This window comes from Ornithorhynchus anatinus, chromosome 9 (assembly GCF_004115215.2).
Source record: "Ornithorhynchus anatinus isolate Pmale09 chromosome 9, mOrnAna1.pri.v4, whole genome shotgun sequence".
Taxonomy (NCBI): Eukaryota; Metazoa; Chordata; class Mammalia; order Monotremata; family Ornithorhynchidae; genus Ornithorhynchus; species Ornithorhynchus anatinus.
In genome coordinates this window covers 4,816,599-4,837,639 of record NC_041736.1, presented here as the reverse complement: position 1 = coordinate 4,837,639, position 21,041 = coordinate 4,816,599, and the positions used below count along the sequence as shown (strand labels likewise).

The 21,041-nt window shown below is 47.4% G+C and overlaps 1 long non-coding RNA gene across 1 annotated transcript; it reads right to left on the bottom strand.

Moving 5' to 3' along the window:
- Positions 1-13,224: 13,224 nt before the first annotated feature.
- On the bottom strand, positions 13,225-20,839 carry LOC114814359. The gene is made up of 2 exons (XR_003762157.2): positions 20,696-20,839; positions 13,225-13,351 (listed from the first exon to the last, which is right to left on the bottom strand). It is a non-coding gene; the product is annotated as an uncharacterized LOC114814359 (long non-coding RNA).
- Positions 20,840-21,041: the final 202 nt, after the last annotated feature.

The following is a 21,041-nucleotide window of genomic DNA, read 5'->3' as shown; positions in this document are numbered from 1 at the left end:
TCTGGGCCTCCGTTTCCTCGTCTGTAAAATGGGGATGAAGACTGTGAGCCTCACGTGGGACAACCTCATTCCCCCGTATCTCCCCCAGCGCTTAGAACAGTGCTGGGCACATAGTAAGCGCTTAACAAATACCAACATTATTATTATTATCTGGAGAATGGGGATTAAGACCGAGCCCCACGTGGGACAGGGACTGTGTCCAGCCTGACAAGCTCGTACCTAAGCGCTTGGCACGTAGTCAGCATTTAAGTAGCCTAGGGCACTGATACGGACCGGTAATGGTATTTATTGAGGGCCTGTTGGTGCACTGCACTGTAGTAAGCGCGGGGGAAAGCGCAACACGAAGCGACTGTGTTGCTTGTACGCGAGGAGCTTACAGGGACCCGTTCTGTAGTAAGTTTGATGAGCGGGTCGACGTAGAGGTCCTACGTTGTGGGGTATACGTGTCCTCTAAAACCCTCTGTGGGTAGGAAACGTGCCTCCCAACTCTGTTATAGACGACCGCGGGCAGGAGACGTGCCTACCAACTCTGTTATAGACGACCGTAGGCTGGAGACGTGCCTACCAACTCTGGTATAGACGACCGTAGGCAGGAGACGTGCCTACCAACTCTGGTATAGACGTCCGTGGGCAGGAGGCGTGCCTACCAACTCTGTTCTAGACGACCGTGGGCAGGAGACATGCCTACCGACTCTGTTCTAGACGACCGTGGGCAAAAGCGTGAACAGGAAATGTGCCTCCCAACTCTTTTATAGATGACCGTGGACAGGAGATGTGCCTACCAACTCTGTTATAGACGACCGTAGGCAGGAAATGTGCCTCCCAACTCTGTTCTAGACGACCGTGGGCAGGAGACGTGCCTACCGACTCTGTTATAGACGACTGTGGGCAAAAGCATGGACAGGAAACGTGCCTCCCAACTCTGTTATAGACGACCGTGGGCAGGAGACTTGCCTACCAACTCTGTTATAGACAGTGGGCAGGAAACGTGCCTACCAACTCTGTTATAGACGTCCGTGGACAGGAGACGTGCCTACCAACTCTGTTATAGACGACCGTGGGCAGGAGACGTGCCTACCAACTCTGTTCTAGAGGACCGTAGGCAGGAGACGTGCCTACCGACTCTGTTATAGACGACCGTGGGCAAAAGCGTGGACAGGAAACGTGCCTACCGACTCTGTTATAGATGACCGTGGGCAGGAAACTTGCCTACCAACTCTGTTATAGACGCCCGTGGGCAGGAAAAGTGCCTACCAACTCCGTTATAGTGTAACCCCAAGTGCTTAGGACAGTGTGCTCTGCCCACGGCGAGTGCTCAACAAACACGACCGATGGATTCTTTGGGTAGTCAAAGCAGGACAAACGTTCACCCTGAAGGACCTTGTGGTTCCCAAGTGTTGGGGGGGGGGAGATTTCTTTTCGGACGGACTCTCTCTTGGCGCAAAGCCAGGAAGTTTCCTCTTCCTTAGTGATGGATCTAGCTTTCCCAAGAGAAGAGGAACCATCTGGGGAGTTTGAAAGCGCAAGGAGGCCCAAGCGGTCACTGACCTAGATTTCCTGGACGGTCCCGGAAATCGCCGGCTCTCCCAGAGTTTGGTCTGGATCTCCCGGCGGCCGTGGACTGGATCAAAGAGTGAACGGGGAAACGCTTATCCAACGCTCACGGAGGATGGGGAACCCTAAAGACTCTCTCCGGCACGGAGGAAGGCCGGCACTCCATCCCACAGGAAGGCAACGGGATGAGAAAAAAGAAAAAAGGGACGGGAGAAGCCAGTCCAGGGGTGGCGGGAAGGGGAGGAAACTAAAACCCTGAACTCTGGTCAGTAAATCTCAGCAGCCATCTGGTTTCTCTTTGGCAATTTCGTATCTGCCCACTTCCTCCTCCGTCCCCCTCCTTCTCCCCTGCCAGTTCCCGGTCTGTGTGGGAAACAAGATAGCGGGCCCCATCGTTTGTTTTTGCTTTCTCTCCTCCCTCTCGTTTCCTCTCAGCCCTCGCACCCAGCCCACCCTAGATCAACAGTCCCGCCGCCTGCTCCAAGCCAAGCGTCGGGGAAGAAAGAAGTCCAAGAGGTCGGGGAGGGAGGTGAGACTTACCGGGAAGTAAGTCCGAGGGACCGAGTTGGAAGCCCTGAACTCCGTGACATTTCACAGAGCCAGAGAGACCCCTGCCCAAAGTCAATAGTATTTATTGAGCGCTGACTACGTGCAGAGCGCCGTACCACAAGCACTGTCCTCTTGTCAGCTGTGTGACTGTGGGCGAGTCACTTCACTTCTCTGGGCCTCAGTTCCCCCATCTGTAAAATGGGGATTAACCGTGAGCCTCACGTGGGACCACCCGATGACCCTGGATCTCCCCCCAGCGCTTAGAACAGTGGTCGGCACATAGTAAGCGCTTAACCAATACCGACATTATCAATACCTGTCTCTGTCCCCCTGATTCCCTTTGGCCAATCCCGTAGATCTTCCCGTTACCTCAGAGATAGTTATAACGAGCCGAACTTTGAGGAAGGCCGTTTTCTAGCGGCTCCCAACTGGGATTTCATTTTAGGAATGGGCCAGTGTGTCCCAAAGGAATGTCTTTGGATGACATTCCCGCCAACGTACAACACAGGATAGGGAGAACCTGCCAAAATACTAAGGTGAGAGTAGAGTCTAGGTGGCATCGGATTCAATTCCACAGTCTCGCCCCTTCGAACGCTGCCCATTTCTCTTCCATCTCGTTTCAGGGATGGATTTCGGCCTCTCAACCGCACCTCAAAAATGTCCTTTCCATCAGTAATTACGTTTGTCACGTTTGCAGTGTGCAAATGTATTTAATCCATCAGTAATAATAATAATCATGTTGGTATTTGTTAAGCGCTTACTATGTGCAGAGCACTGTTCTAAGCGCTGGGGTAGACACAGGGGAATCAGGTTGTCCCAGGTGGGGCTCACAGTCTTAATCCCCATTTTACAGATGAGGTAACTGAGGCACCGAGAAGGTAAGTGACTTGCCCAAAGTCACACAGCTGACAAGTGGCAGAGCCGGGATTCGAACCCATGACCGATGACTCCAAAGCCCGTTCTCTTTCCACCGAGCCACGCTGCTTTGGAGCACGTACGAGGTGCAGAACTCTGTACTAAATGTTGGGAAAAGTAGAGGGGGGTTAGAAGACAGGATCCCTACCCTCAAAGGAGTTTACCTTATTGGAGAAACCGTCAGAAAAGTATTTACAGATTCATTCATTCAATCGTATTTATTGAGCGCTTGCTGTGTGCAGAGCACTCTACTAAGCGCTTAAGATCGACGAGGAGAAAATCCTAACAGTAACGTTGGTATTTGTTAAGCACTTACTATATGCCAAGCACTGTTCTAAGCGCTGGGGTCATCAGGTTGTCCCACGTGAGGCTCACAGTCTTCAGCCCCATTTGACAGATGAGGTCACTGAGGTCCAGAGAAGTGAAGTGACTTGCCCACAGTCCCACAGCTGACAAGTGGCAGAGCTGGGATTCGAACCCATGACCTCTGACTCCCATGTCCGGGCTCTTTCCACTGAGCCACGCTGCTCCCACATATGTAGATGTGCGGATGCTTAAATGGTAGGGATTGTAAATGCGTGCGGCCAAACAAGCCTTTATCAACCAGAGGTATTTACTGAACACCTATTGTATGCAGAGGACTGTGCTAAGCACTTGGGAGAGTACAACAGAGGAGTTGATAGGCGTGATGGCTGCCCTCAAGGAACTTAACAGTGAAGGGGGGAGACAGATTTGGAAATAAATTACAGATAGGAGGAAGATGGACGTTTGTTCATCTGCTTAATGATACAGGTGATCGTAATTTCTAGTCTTCAACTTTCCCCTCTGAAGAATGAAGGTGATATGTGACCTGTAATTCAAAACAATGAAAAAAACCCCCATATATTATTATATCATTATTAAAAAACGTTGTTACTTTATATGCAGATACGGCATTCTGTTTCCCTGAGACCAGACAGGGCCAATTATAGTTCAGTCCAACGATTCCCTCCGTCTTATATACTCATGGTCCCGGTAATGAAGGATCACGTGTCAAACGATTTGGGAAAATTCTCAAGGCCAACTGGTTTCGTCGATCAATCACTCATTTTGTATTCGTTGAGTGCTGACCGTGTGCGGAGCACTGTATTAAGCATCCCCTGACCACAGAGAGCTTACAGTTAAAGGGTAGACAGATATTAAATGACTTTTTTCTCTCTGCCTGCCGTGACTCTACAGCCGCATTTAAAAAATCACCCTATAGCGAAGATTGGAATCTACACTAAAAAGCTCGGCAATTTAAATGGGAGAATGTAGCCACAGTTTCAATTAATAACTGTGGTGTTTCTGAAGTGCTTAATGTATGTCAAAAGCACTAAACTGAGTGCTGTGGCTGTTGGCCAGGGTGGCTGGCTGTTAGAGAAGCAGCGTGGCTTAGTGGAAAGAGCCCGGGCTTGGGAGTCAGAGGTCGTGGGTTCTAATCCCGGCTCCGCCTCTCATCAGCTGTGTGACTGTGGGCAAGTCACTGCACTTCTCTGGGCTTCAGTGACCTCATCGGCAAAACGGGGATGAAGACCGTGAGCCCCACGTAGGATAACCTGATGACCTTGTATCTACCCTAGTGCTTGGTTGGCACCTAGTAAGCGCTTAACAAATAGCGGGATTTATTTTATTTTATTTTTTCAGGATTGTTGGACTCTGAACAGACCTTGTGGAATGGCGAGACGTCTGAAACTGTGCTCCGTCAGCCACGATATTCAGTGATCATTCGTATTACACCTGAATGAACCCTGATTGTGATGATGATAGGAATGTGGGGGTAAAGAAGAGACATGACAGGACTTCGTCTGAGGGCTTTAACTGGATGTCGAAGGTCCATTCACCTGGTGGGTAGGATTCAAAAGTTGGCCTGCAGAAACTAAGTTTCGGCCAATAACGATCCCCAAGTAGAGGGAATAAATTCTCCCCAGCAGATTGAAGAAGTCTGTAAAGAAACAAGATCATTTGAATGTTCTCATTTCCCCCACTGGGATTTTAATGAAATAATTCACTCACACCTATACTTTCAAAATCAATGGATTGAAGGGAGGGTAAGTGCAACTGTGAAGGAGGTTTTGTTGTTATTGATTTCTTTCACACTCACTCCCACCAACAGATGGCTACGCTTTTGACAGGCTGTAAAAGAACAGCAGCATCTTACTTTTTTGGAGGAGGGGAATGTACTTAGCGCCTATGCCTACTATGTACTAAACAATGAGTTAGAGAAGAGACACTCAGAGCAGACTCGATTCTAGCCCCGCATGGGGTTTCACAATCTAAGAGGGGAAGAGAGAGCAGTTTATCTTATTCCCATTTTACACTTGAGGTAACTGAGGCCCAGGAAGCTGAAGTGACTCGGCCAAGGTCATATAGTCAGTGCTTAGAACGGTGCTTGGCACATGCTAAGCGCTTAACAAATACCATCATCATTGTTATTATTATTATTATAGTAGGGTCTGAGCTAGAACTGACTCTCCTGACTCCCGGATCCGTGCCGTATCCACTAGACCATGCGGAAACACTTTTGCGGGACGCAGTGGACTAAAGGAAATACCCTTCGTGGGAAAAGCGCTCAATAAATACCATCGATTGACGGACCGGTTGATTGAGGTCATGAGGGAGTTTGGGAGGGCAGGCTTACCTTGTGGATTTCTCCACGGGGGTGGGTCACGGGAGGTTGAGTTTTTTTCCCTCCTAGCAACTCTGGGCTCAAGATGCAGTTCTGCCTCTCAGAAAGAAGAGTTAGATTGAAAAATGAGCAAACGCACCCAGTTCCGCCAGAAGACCGTGAGCTCCTCGTGGGCAGGGACGGTGCCTACCAACTCCGCGTGGCTTATTGGCAGCCGGAAGGACCTGGGTTCTAATCCTGGATCTGCCACATGTCTGCTACGTGTCCTAGGGCAAGTCATTTCACTTCTCTGGACCACAGTTACCTCATCTGTACAAGAGGGATAAGAGTGTGAGTCCTTTGTGAGACAGGGACTGATTATCTTATATCTGCCCCAGTGCTTAGAACAGGGCTTGGCACATAGTAAGTGCTTAATAGTAATAATAATAATGGCATTTGTTAAGCGCTTACTTTGTGCCGAGGACTGTTCTAAGCGCCGGGGTAGATACTAGGAAATCAGGTCGTCCCACGGGGGGCTCACAGTCTTAATCCCCATTTTTACAGATGAGGTAACTGAGGCAGAGAGAAGTGAAGTGACTTGCCCAAAGTCACCCAGCTGACAAGTGGCGGAGCCGGGATGAGAACCCATGACCTCTGACTCCCAAGCCCGGGCTCTTTCCACTAAGCCACACTGCTTAACAAGTACCATAGTTATTATCATCATTATTATTATTATTATTATTACCATTATCATTATTACTCTCCCAAGCACTTAGTACAGTACTCTGCGCACAGTATCAGTAAATACCACTGATTGGTAGATTAATTTTGCATTTTGGCTAGAGAGAGAGCAGGATGAGGGGAATGGAATTCCGATGCCATGAAACTGTCTGGATCAGGGACAAAGTGGTGCCTGGAAAGCCAGTTGTGTCCTGGTCTTGCTCTATAATGCTGAGCGTGGAAATTCCTTACACAGCTAGATAGTAAACTCCTATGGGCAGGGATTGTGTCTTCTTCTACTATTGAACTCTCCCAGGCACTTAATTCAATATTTTACACGCAGTAGGTGCTCAATAAATGACTGACTGACAGATTGATTAACCTAATAAGCCTATTTATCCACTTAAGGCAGTTTTGATCTTTGAGATCCGAGTTCTCCTGATGTATCTGAGACGATCTGAACCGGGATAAAACACTTCACTGTTTTATAAATCTCCTTTAGAACGTAACATTTGGAGCCAAGAATTGAACACTTTGCACCTAGAAGAATACAAATGAACCAATTTTCAGGATTGTCAAAGGATGGGCGGTGAAAGGTTTCAGGCGTTTAATGAATGAAGGGCATCTGGAAAGTAAGCGTCGTGTTGCCATTTTGGTCGACGTGCCTCGCGGGTACACTCGGTCCTCCCGTAATGTGGAAGATATGTTCTCGACAAACTGCACTGAGGAAATCTCCCGTCCCCGGACATGGGCTTTTGTCGGGATCACGTTCGGGTGCAAAACCATTTCTCCCGATGCTACGCTCCTTTCTGTTTAGCCACGTTATTGGAAAAATGTTCTCTAATTCACCAACGGCATTCGAGCCAAAATAGGTAGAGAAAAACGTGCTTTCCAAGATTGAGCATTTGGGGGCTTCTTTCAGCATTAGAGGAGATAGGCAGATGTAGTGGGTGTGCTTTCTGAGATGTAGGGTGAATGTAGGCAGGGTCTTATGTGATCTATGAGACAGGGCTGTCTCTAATTTCCAGGCCCGGACTCTTTCCACCGAACCATACTGCCTCTAGGACGCTTCCTCGTTTATGTGCATTCATTCAATAGTATTTATTGAGCGCTTACTATGTGCAGAGCACTGGACTAAGCGCTTGGAATGAACAAGTCAGCAACAGATAGAGACGGTCCCTGCCGTTTGACGGGCTTACAGTCTAATCGGGGGAGACGGACAGACGAGAACAATGGCAATAAATAGAGTCAAGGGGAAGAACATCTCGTAAAAACAATGGCAACTAAATAGAATCAGGGCGATGTACATTTCATTAACAAAATAAATAGGGTAATGAAGGCGGGTGTGATCTAGCAGAGTCAGCGCAAGATTGGGAGTCAGAAGACCGGGCATCTTCTGGGAATGTCGTCCCAGCTCTCCCACGTGCCTGCTGGATGACCTTGGGCAAGTCACCTACCTCATCCGTGTCTCAAGTTCTCCATCTGTAAAATGGGGATTAGAGCATCTGTTCTCCCTCTCTCTTAAACCGTGAGCCCCAAGTGGAACAGACACTGCCTGACCTGATTATCTTGTATCTACCCTAGAACTTGGCACGGAGTAAGAACTTAGCAAATGCTATTACTGTTATTTTTAGATTTTTTTTAATGGGATTTAACAAATTTTTAAATGGTATTTGTTAAATCCTTACTATGGCAGGTGCTGTTCTAAGTACTGGGGCAGGTGCGCGGTAATCAGGTTGGACACAGTGTCTGTCCCACATGGGTCTTGCAGTCTTAATCCCCATTTTACAGATGAGGTAACTGAAGCACAGAGAAGCTAAGCAACTTCCCTGAGGTCACACAGTAGACAAGTGGTGGAGGCGGGATAAATGTCCGGTTTTAATGACACTCTCTGTTTGGACAAAGACTAATAGTCTGATTTAATGGCTTAGTACACTGCGCATTGCTTAGTACAGTAGTCTGCACAGAGTAAGCACTCGATAAATATGATCGATGGATTGATTTAGGACCAAAGCACTCAGGGAAAATTCTGTTGGTGTGGGGAAGAGATCTTTGAATCTTGCACCCTGACACCCTCTCCAACCTAGTCGGTAAACGGCAGAAGATAATAGAGACTGCATTTGGAGAACATGGTTTGATAACTGTTCTTTTCCATCACTCTATATCATTTTGACCAACTGCTCCAATCCAGAGTCTAATAATAATAATAATAATTATGGTGTTTGTTAGACACTTACTGTGTGCAGAACACTGTTCTAAGTGCTGGGGTTGATACAGGGTAATCAGATTGTCTCACGTAGGGCTCACATTTTTAATTCCCATTTTTACAGATGAGGAAACTGAGGCAAGAAGAAGTTAAGTGACTTGCTCGAGGTCACACAGCGGACAAGTGGCGGAGCCGGGATTAGAACCCACAACCTCTGACTCCCAAACCCGGGCTGTTTTCACTAAGACACACTGTTTCTCTAATCATCTAAGGGTCCTGACATCGACGGGTGGGAGGGGGGCTTGTGGGAGGAGAGAAAGCCTGGGGTCTCCTAGAAGTTTTTATTTTTCATTTTTTGGTGAAATTTTCCTTTCTCGTGTTCTTGAGGCAGAGGGAGGAGTGAAGTACTGATGATGAAGACACCGCAGACACAAATATTTGGCACGCGTGGAATGTGTAGACGACTGAATATCGGCCCAACAGACGTTCCTGGATCGAGGTTTCCAAATCCCCCACCGAACGTCATCCCGAAGAGCCTGGTTCGTTTGATGTAGAGGAGAGCCAAGAATTAGCACTGGGGCCCATTGCCTCTAGAGCTCTGGGTTTAGGAACTCTATGGAATTTGATAAGTTGCCCAAAAGAGATACCAGACACAAATTGCTTGAAAGATTCCACAGCGCTGCATTAAACAAAATCCATATTTCGGAGGGGGGTTGGTGTGTGTGTTCGTGCGTGCCTGTTTCATCCGTTCCTGAAAACAGGCCATCGCCAACTTAGAAAGAAAAATGGAAACGGTGAAGTTGTGGGAAGGGCAATCCAGAGAGATAAGTAAAAGCTACAGATAAAAAGTTGCAATTGAACACCCCCAGAAAGAGAAAAACGGCTTCGATTTTTCTGGAAAGACTGAAAGTTGCCACTGTTAGCATTTCCACTGCACTTCTATACAAGTTTTATAATGCTAAATTAGTTACCCCTCACGATACCCCAACCAATCAACCGAACGGCGGTGTTTATTGAGCACTTAATTTGTGCCGAGCAGTGTGCTAAACACTCGAGAGTACGATATGAAAGAGCTGGGAGGCCACACAGTCCGTCAGTGACAGCGGTCGTCAGCTTCTGAGGCGACTCTTACGTACAGACCACTGGGCCACCCTGCTTTCTCACCCCTTGATTTTCTATCGCTGAAAGCTTTTCGTTTTAAGGCATGGTCTCCTACGAAAGGACAAAGCGTGGGTTCTTTAGAGGATTCACAGTAGCTCGGCAGAAAAGGTCATTCATTTGCTTCCAGACGTCCCATCGGCCATCACGTTTCCCCGTTCTTTACGGCACATTCAGCACGTTTAATTGAGCTGGCTCAAATGTGCACCCTCACTGTGGCACTGGAGCCACGAGTACATAATTCAGTAAATAATGCAACAATTACTGGCGAGAAATAAATCCTATCAGCCAGCAGAAGAAGAAAATGAATTTGGAAGTAATCTTCTGCTCTATCGACGCAGCAGTAGGATGTTGGTTATCAGAAATAATAATAATAATGGTGGTATTTGTTAAGCGCTTACTATGGGCAAAGCACTGTTCTAAGCGCTGGGGGGATACAAGGCGATCAGGTTGTCCCACGTGGGACTCCCAGTTTTTAGTCCCCATTTTCCAGATAAGGTAACAGAGGCACAGAGAAGTTAAGTGACTTGCCCACAGTCACACAGCTGGCAAGCGGCGGAGCCGGGATTAGAACCCCTGACCTCTGACTCCCAAGCCCAGGCTCTTTCCAGTGAGCCGCTGCTTCTCTAAAGAAAGCAAAAATAAAATAAAATAAAATAAAAAAATAAAGACCTGTGTGCAGGAGTTGCTTACCAGCCAGCAAGCTCCCCCTGTTCTCTCAAGCAATGGCAGAAAGATAGAGGGAGAGCTGGCCCCGGGGGAAGGGTGGCTTTATGGGAGGATTGTCCGGTGGACTGGACCCCTATAGATTAGACCCCTATAGATTAAAGATGAGGCTTTGGTCAACCTGTAGGGTAGCACCTCCTACAAATTCCTGAAGCTAGGGTCGTCCCAACTCCATGGGGGGCTAGGGAGAGTTTGGAGGTGGGGGAGGGAAACTTCCTGGACCTTCTTATTCTCCTCCCCAAAGCTCCCTCCTCTAGTGTGACCTAATGGAAAAAGCACGGCCCGAGGGCCTGGGTTCTAATTCGGCCTCGGCCACTTGCTTGCTGTGCGGCCTTGGGAAAGTCACTTAATTTCTCCGGACCTCAGTTTCCTCATCTGTATATGGGGATTCAATACCAGTTCTCCATCTCTTTCCTGATTATCTTATCTGATTATCTGATAATTATCTGATTAGACTGTAAGCCCATCACTGGGCAGGGATTGTCTCTATCTGTTGCCGAATTGTATATTCCAAGCGCTTAGTACAGTGCTCTGCACATAGTAAGCACTCAATAAATACTATTGAATGAATCTGATTATCTACCCCAGTGTTTGAGTACAGTCCTTTGCATAAAGCAAGTGCTTAAGCCAATTCCACTATTTTTATTATCATCATTATCATGAATTAATCACCAGGCTTTTAGATTAGTATACCTTGGATTGGAGAAATTGGTTAATCTCATATAATGATTTAATGAATTCTGGTATTTAGTAAGCCTTTCCTTACTTTATTTTTGCAGTACTAAGCACTTATTCTGGGTCAGGCACTGTTCTAAGCACTGGGGTAGATACCAGTCAATCGATTTGGACATAGTCCCTGTCCCGCATGGGGCTCACAGTCTTAATCCCCCTGTTACGGATGAGGTAAGTGATGCACAGAGAAGTTAAGTGACTTGCCCCAAGTCACACAGCGGATGAGAGCTGGAGCCGGGATGAGAACCCAGTCTTTCTGACTCCCAGGCTTGTGTTCTATCCACTAGACTATGCTGCTTCTCTTACTCCGTGCTAAGGACTGAGGTCGGCACAAAGTTATAAATCAATCAATTGTATTTATTGAGTGCTTACTGTGTGCAGAGCACTGTTATAAGCACTTGGAAGAGTTCACTGTAACAGAATTGGTAGGGATGCTCTCTGCCCACCAGGAGTTTACAATCTAGAAGGGGAGACAGACTTTAATAAAAATAAATAACGGCTACATACGTAAGTGCTGTGGGTCTGCTAAAATGATCCAAGCGCAGGGGTGACGCAGGGGTGGCGTAGTGGAATCAGAAGGTCACGGGTTCTAATCCCGGCTCTGCCCCGTGCCTGCTGTGTGACCTTGGGCAGTCACTTTCCTCCTCTGGACTTCAGTTATCTCATCTGTAGAATGGGGATTGAGACTGTGAGCCCCATGTAGGTCAGGGACTGTGTCCAACCCAATTTGCTTGTATCTACCCCACCACTTAGTACAGTGCTTGGCACATAGCCTTTAATAAATACCGCAATTATTATTATTATTATTAATAAAGTGTGGGAGGCCGAGGAGGAACCCCTTGAAAGAGAATGAGAATGAATGGCCAGAGAGATAGGAGGAGAACCGGGAGAGGACAGTGCCGGGGAAGCCTCGGCTAGGCAACGTTTCCAGGAGAAGGGGGTGGTCGACAGCATCGAAGGCAGCTGAGAGGGGCTGGAGGGTTAGAACAGAGTAGAGGCGGTTGGATTTGGCAAGAAGATAATAAAATAATAATAATAATGGTGGTATTGAAGCGCTTACTATGTGCCAAGCACTGTTCGAAGCGCTGGGGTAGATACAAGGTAAGTAGGTTCTCTTGGACATCTGTGAGAGGCCAGTTTAGGTGGAGCGATGCGGGCAGAAGTCAGATTGGACCCAGCCCTTGCCCCACGTGAAGCTCATTTTTCACGTTTACAGCCCAGATCAAGGCCAGTGAGAAGTCTCATCCCCAGCCGTGAATTTCTAGGCGAGTCGAAGGGGAAAATAATCTCCTCATTTAGGTATGTCTGAATTCTATGATATTTTGTAGAACTCTGCATTTTTACCATGGTGCTGAAACTTTTATCAATTCTGTCCCTTTGGGGGGATTCTGGTCCCCCCAGGGGCAGGTGTGGAATGGGAATTTTGGGAATGCAATTTTCCCATTTGGGATCCAGGGACACTGTGGAAGAACAGCAGAACAGCTCCTCATTTCTAGGCTTTCTCTAACCGCCCCCTTTGCTCAGTAGAAGCCTCCTTTGTTGATCTTCAGGGCATGGCCCAAGCCTCATCTGCTCAGCTTTACCTTTCATTTAACTTGGTTTGAATTTCTCTGACTCTGCCGCTTTGCCCTTTTTCTGTATTTGCCTGCGTTTGTTCAAATATGAAGATACATTCAGCCCGTTGAGCGACGGGCACACTTTTAACATGAAAAAAAATTAATAAATATTAGGTCTGGTGGCAGGGCACAATTCCTAGCAGCAAATGGAGAAGCAAATGTTTGACTTTTGAGTAATATCATGCTTTTGGAGTCGCCCAAACGCTCGATCGCTTAGCAGGCACAGACTTCTGGTAGCTGAATTTCTGCCAACTTTTTTTTTTCCCTGAACAGAACAGTGCTCAACCCTAAATTAGCCCGAGACGACTTGTCTCGTCTGCGAGTGCTTCTTGGGATATTAGCACCTTTTGGTGATAGTTGCTGGATAACTCCAGCTGTCATCCCAAGTCTCGGGAACCTGGCTAGAGGCAAACTTGAATATCTGAAGGTTAAGGGGTTTATTCAAATTTTGGATGCTTCGCGAGATGGGTCTTGTCACCAGCTGTTGGCAAACGGAAATTTGCATATTATCAGTCACGTTAGGGGTGTGATTAAGAAGCATTCAAAGACCTGGAAAAGAAAACAAGAAAATGGAATTACAGATCTCCTCCTGATGGGCCCGAAGCCACCGGTGTTGATTCCAACGGAGCAGTCTCCCGTTCCTTTGTTTCAGACACATTAAAGGAATCTGAATAAAGTGGCTGTGCTTGGGAGGGATTATGATGGGATCCAAAGATTTGACTCTCCTTCACCTTAAACCTAACCCAAAGAAAACTAGAATCTGAGGCGGCTCTTTTTTTGATCTTAGGGATATCTTCACTTTTCGTTTCTTCTGTGCTTCTCTTCTCTGTAAAGCCTGCATAATATTTTACCCCAAATAATGAAAAGCACTTTGAAATCCTAAGATGAAAGGCATTACACGCATGGGGAACATTGAAGATAAAAGATGGAGCGGTACAGGCTATATGCTAAATCCCAGAGAAGAAATGCCGGCAATTATTCCAGGTCCATTACCTGAAAGGAACTGGCAATTTGCTGTTCCTGATAGCAGGAGGCTCCTCTCCACTTTGGACTTGGATTGCTGGACTAAGTATTCTTTTGGTGATCTCGTTACGGGCTGCCAACTCGGGGTTAAATCGAAAAGGTAGACACTTCCCTTCGATTGGCTTTCTTTTGGGCTCAAACCCTTGAAATTCCTGCCTTGGAAAGTTGTTTGTGTCGCATCTCTTTGCTGGATGAGGTAACTCAAGTTTCGGTTTCAGCTCGTCGTGGGCCGGGAAGGTGTTTACCAACTCAATTCTAGTATAATACTCTCCCAAGTGCTTCGTACGGGGTTCTGCACATGGTAAGCGCTCAATAAATACCACTGATCGACTGATGCAGGTGCCCCAGTCATCAGTCACCTTAAGCGAAGTTGACTGAGGGAAAATTTGCATTCCAGAGGAATGAATGCAAAGTTTAATAATAATAATAACTGTGGTATCTAAGTGCTTGCTGTCTGCCAAGCACTGAACTAAATTCCGGGGTAGATACAATACGACCAGTTCCTGCCCTCAGTGGGGCTCACAATCTACCGGGGAAGGAGACAAGAGAGGTTAAATGACTTACCCGAGGTCACACAGCAGGCCAGTAGCAGAGGTGGGATTAGAACCCAGATCCTCTGATTCCCAGGCGCGTCTCATTCCCCCAAAGGAAAAGGAGAAAGTATAAATATGCTTGGGCTTCCTTCTCCTGTCCAGCAGAAGAAAACAAGTGGCCCACTGCTAGAGTGGAGGAGGGGCTCACGCTTCCTAGACGAGTGTCGACCAAACTCTAGTCTGGGAGATAGGGAGAAGGGAAACTGAGGCCCCTCATGTTCCCATCCAGCCTATTTTAGCACCACATTACGTCCCTCCTCCCCATTACAGCATTTATACGGTGGAGCACGAACGATGCAAAACGCTGTGATCTTTGCATCCGGCTAAGAAAGAGTGAGGCTTAATAATAATAATAATTATGGCATTTGTTAAGCCCTTACTGTGTGTTCTAAGCCCTGCGGTAGAAATAAAACAATCAGGTTGTCCCACATGGGGCTCACAATCTTATTCCCCATTTTCCAGATGAGGTAACTGAGGCGCAGAGAAGTTAGGTGACTTGCCCAAGGTCACACAGCAGATGAGGGGCAGAGCCGGGATTAGAACCGCATCCTCTGACTCCCAAGCCCGCGCTCTTTCCACTAAGCCACGCTGCTCTAAGCGTTTCAGTGAGCACCCACCCCCTCACCCAAGGACTGTATTTGACCCACAGCCCCACAGGCTTCTGCTTTCAAACTTCTGAAACCAAAGAGGATTTCTGAAAACTTTCCCTTGGGTCCTGTTCATCTTTCTCCTTGGCTAATCAATCAGGGGTATTTTATTTGAGCACCTATTGTATGCAGAGCACTCTATTAAGAGCTCTGGAGAGTAAAATAGAATGATTCCTGCTCTCACTGCACTGGATTCAGTTCTAAGCACTTCTAAGAATTTAACAGCCCTTAGATTCCTGCACTGTAGAGTGGGGGATAGACACAAATCAAATACAGAGAGGAAAAAGTACAGACAGGAGAAGGAGCGTGGCCTAATGGAAGGTCGTACTGTAATAGTATAGTACAGTGCTCTGCACACAGTAAGCGCTCAATAAATACGATTGAATGAATGAACGAATGAAAGAATATGAGCCTGGAAAGGAAAGCACCTGGCAGTAAGCGTTCAATAAATAGGATTGAATGAATGAACGAATGACAGAATATGGGCCTGGGAAGGAAAGGACCTGAGTACTAATCCCAGATCCACCACTTGTCCGCTGTGTGTTACTGACAACAATTAGACAAATTAGGGAGGGTTCGTTTAGTCGGTGAAGAGACGAAAGACTCCCGAGAGAACGGGTCAAAGAACAGGACACTAGGAAAGCGGGGAGCAGCCCGTTCACCCCGGTGGGGTACGAGTGACCGCAGCGCCCCGATCTCGGGCTGCCCTGCCGGCTTTATTGGTACGGCGGAACCCCACGCTGGCACCCCATCGGAGTATGAAGCCGACGCTCAAGACCCAGGGCGTCATACACAGAATTAAGGACGGACTCGGTGAAGTGGGAACCCTGATCCGAGTCGATACCTCGGGGAGGGCCAAAGCGCAGAACGAGGTCACGGAGTAGAGCGCGAGCAACCACGAGGGCAGTACAGGTCCTTGTAGGGTAAGCCTCAACCCAGCCCGTCAGGCGATCCAGAATAACCAGGGCATGGCGGAAGCCCTCAGCTCCGGGAAGGGTAATCAAATCAATTTGGAGCCCCTCAAAAGGGAGATAAACCCAGGGGCGCCCTGCACGGGGCGGAACCAGAGGACGGGCCTGATTAAACGAACGGCAGATGGGACACGTCTCCGTGACTCGGCGCGCCACCGGGTGAATGCCTGGGGCAAACTAGTAACGGAGGACCGTGTCGGCTAAGGCCCCTGCCCCAAAATGGGAAGACTTGTGGATCAACTGAAGTGAACAGGGCTGAACGGGGGAGGATGGGGCAGCCGTCAGGGACGCAGAAGTCCCCCTCCCGCTCGGTAGCCTCATACTTGGTCCGCCACAAGACCTTCTCCTCAGCAGTAACAGGCGGGGCGGTAGTCAACAGGGTCGCATCTGCAATAAAGCGTAGCCACTATCGTTTTTGTCTCAACCAGGGTCCCGAGCAGCCGCCCTAGTGGCGTGGTCTGCCCTGGCGTTACCCAGGCCGATAGCGTCTCGGGACTCTGTTTGAGCTCGGACGTGGATGACGGCCGCTGCAGCAGGTTCTGCCAGAGCCTGAAGCAGCCCCGCGATGAGGTTTCCGTGGGCTGTAGGCCGTCCAGCTGAAGTGACATAACCACGGGCTCGCCACAGGGCACCAGTGGCATGGCAAACTCCAAAGGCGTAGCGAGAGTCCGTGTAGACATTCACACGGTGGCCTGCCGCCAAAAGGAGCGCCCGAGTAAGAGCGACTAGTGCCGCAGCCTGAGCGTTATAGGAAGGAGGTAAGATGGTCGACCAGAGGGTGCCGGTGGAGGTAACAGCTGCGGCCCCGGAGAACCGGTCCCCATCCTCCACGTAGGAGGAACCATCCGTGAAGAGCTCAAGGTCAGGGGCCGGGAGAGGAACGTCTGTTAAGTCCGGCCGGGCCACGGCCACCGTTGAAGCAACCTGGACGCGATCATGTGGTCCCTCGGCTGAAACCACTGGGTCTACCCACCCAGCTCCCAGGAGGGTGGCGGGGTCTGAAGCGCCGCGGGGCTCCACAGTGACCGGGGGATTACCAATCAAGGTGAGCTCGTAAAGAGTCATAAGGACAGCGGATAATGCCTGTGTAGCCCGTGAACGAAGAAGGGCTACAACGTCGTGTGGGGCGTGTAAGATGCCCCGGTGCCCCAGAAGCAAATCCTGGAAGTGATCAAGGATATTACAGGCGGCTGCAATGAAACCAATACAGGGGACCTGGGCCTGAATAACAGGATCCAATTGTAGGGAATAGTATGCCACCGGACGAAGGGAAGGGCCGAGGTACTGGCAGAGGACCCCACACGCCACCCCAACAGGCTTATTGGCGAACAGGTGGAAAGGTTTTGAATAATCAGGGAGCCCAAGGGCAGGGGGAGTTCCTAATGAGGAACGTAAAGGATCGAAAGCTTGCCGGGTCTCGGGAGGGGCTCTGGGGTCCCGGCTGTCAGAAGGGCATTTAAGGGTTTGGCGAGAAGGCCTAATTCAGGGATCCAGGAGCGACGGAAACCTACCGCTCCCAGGAACAATGGAATACCCTACCCCTCCTCAAAGACAGAATTGCTGAACCCACCTTATCAGAAAGCATACCCCCCCACACATGAAAATTTCCAAACTTCTCCACCCGAACAGCTTTTTGTACAACTACAAAGTACTGCAGGTTAAGATACCCATCTTTGCCTTTCAAGAATTGTCCAGATTTGCATTTCAAGAATTTTCCTAACACCACCACATGAACTTTGTTTAAACTAAACGCTCTGTGGCAAGACTATACATTTCAAATTTACAGTCATGCTTAATCCAAATGCAGTTTCTCCTTGTGAATATTCCACTAAAGACAGTACCCAACCTCTTCCGGAATAAACATGCTTGTCAAAGCTCAGGAAGTGAACATTTTTGCTATGCAAACAACTCGAAGAAACTGCACCTTTAAAAAATATACGATTTCAATCAACTCCTGTACTTCCAAGGTTATAAAGTTTGGAACATTGACATTCAGTTAGATCGGTTCAAAGAGGAAACAAAAACAACACAAACACAGATTCTTTACTACCATGTTGGTAGGAAATTTGGTAGGCCAAATGATAAGATTCTGCAATTCCAATTTCACCCCATTATTTTCCTAGATTTGCTTATCAGGCTTATGTACATTTAAAAATCCCTTATACTTTTCTTATTCCCATTGTTTAGGATAAGGTTCCATTTGGCACTTGAATTGAACTTACAAAAAAAACCACAACCAAACATCCAGCATTACAATTATAGTTACAAGTATATTAACAGTGGGATAAAAAAAAAAATCAGACAAAACCAAGGCTCTATGCCGTCAACTACTACCATTGGAATACCTATTACAAAATATACACATTAAATTCTGCTAGCTTTGTTATTAAGCACAGAATTGTTCTTTAAATTTCTTTAAACTGGGGAGCACCAAAGAGACAACATTTCACTGTCTTATTTTCTGATATGTTTTCTGGACCCCAAAACATCCTTCTTCTAAGGAGACACAAGCTAGGGGAAGGTCAGGGTGAATTCAAAGGCCAAGGATCATGTACAAATTTTGGTTCTAAAATCTTTGTGAATATTTCAAATTTTTACATAGTTTTCCTCTAAGTTATTAAGAAGAAAAATTAAGTCACTTTCCTTTGAGCATATTTACCCTCCACAAGTTAGACAAAAGGGGAAGGAGGACTCTCTACCTTACAAGGTGTTGCCTTACCTAAACCCACTGGAAAAAAACCTTTACTCATAGGTCAAATACCTGTTTTCTAATCTTCCCAATACTGCATTTCCTGAGAAAGATGAACTGTTCTAAAAGGGGAGTTTTTCCACTTTTCTGGACAGAGGACAGACAGTTAATAGAAATATATATTTTTTTCTCCAATTCTTCCTGAGAACCAAAGGGTAGTTCTTGAATTGAAAGGGACTTTTATGCTCAAAATCCCTGTAAAACTGGTGATTTGTTTTGCCTTTTTTTCTTTCTTTTTTTTCAAAGCTTTTTAATGACAGTTTTGAATTAATAGCCCTATCAACAGTGGATCTTCTAAACAAAAGAAACTTTGGGCACGGTGGGAAGGTGGAATGCCAGATGAGTTCTCTTTAGACCCATCTTATGCTCACCATAAAAGTCAGAGGCTGCGACTACACAGTAAGGAAAAGAAAAGGAAAGACAAAAGAGAAGAGTTCCATGCCCCCAGGAGCTGGGCAGCCAGTCCCACCATTCCCGGGTTCAGAGGCTGCGACTACACAGCAAGGAAAAGAAAAGGAAAGACAAAAGAGAAGAGCTCCAGGTCCGCAACGTGTGTGATCTGGGGCAAGTCATTTCACTTCTCTGTACCTCAGTTACCTCATCTGTAAAATGGAATTAAAACTGTGACCCCCCCATTTGGGACCTGGACGGTGTCCAACTTAATTGGCTTGTATTCACCTCAGTGTTTAGTACAGTGCCCGGCACATATTAAGGGTTTAACAAATACCATTAAAAAAAAATAAAGGACTCTCTTCTCAGGACATTTAAGTCAATGACAACGGCGAAGAGAAACAAATCAAGAGATGGAGCTTCAAAGGTAAGCAGCATTAAATATTAACATGAAATTTGCCTGAAAAGAGATTGTATATCCTACGGGTTTTGCAGATAAACTCAAGACCCTTCCATTTCACAAAGCTGGATGTAATCTCTGCAAAAATCCTAGAGAGACCATTTTACTGTGCCAAATTGCAGGGATGCAGGTCTGGTAGCTAGAAAGAAAATTGCTTTCATTCATTCAGTCGTATTTGAGAGCAGGGATCATAGCTTCTATCAATCAATCTACCAATCAATTATATTTACTGAATGCTTACTATGTGCGTGCATTCATTCATTCATTCAATAGTATTTATTGAGCACTTACTATGTGCAGAGCACTGTACTAAGCGCTTGGAATATATAATTCGGCAACAGATAGAGACAATCCCTGCCCAATGATGGGTTTATGGTCTAATCGGGGGAGATTAGGAACTGCACATTACAGTCTAATGTGCAGAGCATTGTCTTAAGCGCTTGGGAGAGTACAATCCAGAAGAATTAAGAGATGTGTTCTAGTGTGCCCTCCCAAGAGCTTAGTGCTGGTGTAGGTGCTCAATAAATCCTATTGATCGATCGGAACTGGAGAACACCCTGGAAAGGGAGGCAATCGAGCAATCTATTGATCAAACCGTAGACACGCAACAAATCCTCAGAGTTGAGAAGCAGCGAGGCCTAGTGCCAAAAACCTGGGCTTGGGAGTCAGAGGACCCTTAGGATCGTGGAAAATCGGCAGATTTCCGCTACGATTGCACGTTCTGGCCCCAAGGCAGTGGCCAGCTTAATTAGCCTGGGCAGAGAGCAGGACAAACCAAAAGAAGAGAAGCAGCGGGCCCAGTGGAAAAGAACACAGGCCTGGGAGCCAGAGGAGCTGGGTTCTAATTCCAGTTCTGCCACTTCCCAACTGTGTGACCTCGGACAAGTCACTTCACTTCCCTGTGCCTCGGTCCCCTCTGTAAAAGGGGGATGAAGACAGTGAGTCCCACTTGGGTCATGGATTTGAGTCCCACTTGGGATGCAGACTGGGTCCAACCTGATTAGCTCGTATCTACCCCAGCGCTTAGTACAATGCCTGGCCCGTAGCGCTTAACAAATACCATTAAGGGAAGGAAGGCTTAAATCGGTGTCTATCAGGCTCCCTCTGGAATCAGCTCACTGAGGGCGGGAGCCATTTTGCAAAGATGGGGTGACGGGAGCGAGGTGCCGAGACTGGGGCAAAGGCACGGAAGAAGTAGAGAAGCTCGCCGTGTTCTCCGAGCATTGAAAACACTCGGGTTTTATTGTGGAAAAGAAACGGAATTTCCGAAATGAAAATGATGCAGGACAATGGTGTCTCCCAAGATGCAATGCAGTTTAGATCGCTAACGTCTCAGGAATCCAGTGAACAACGATTTTCTCAATACATGCCGTACCACACACTTTCTATTTTAGCTTCTAATTAGT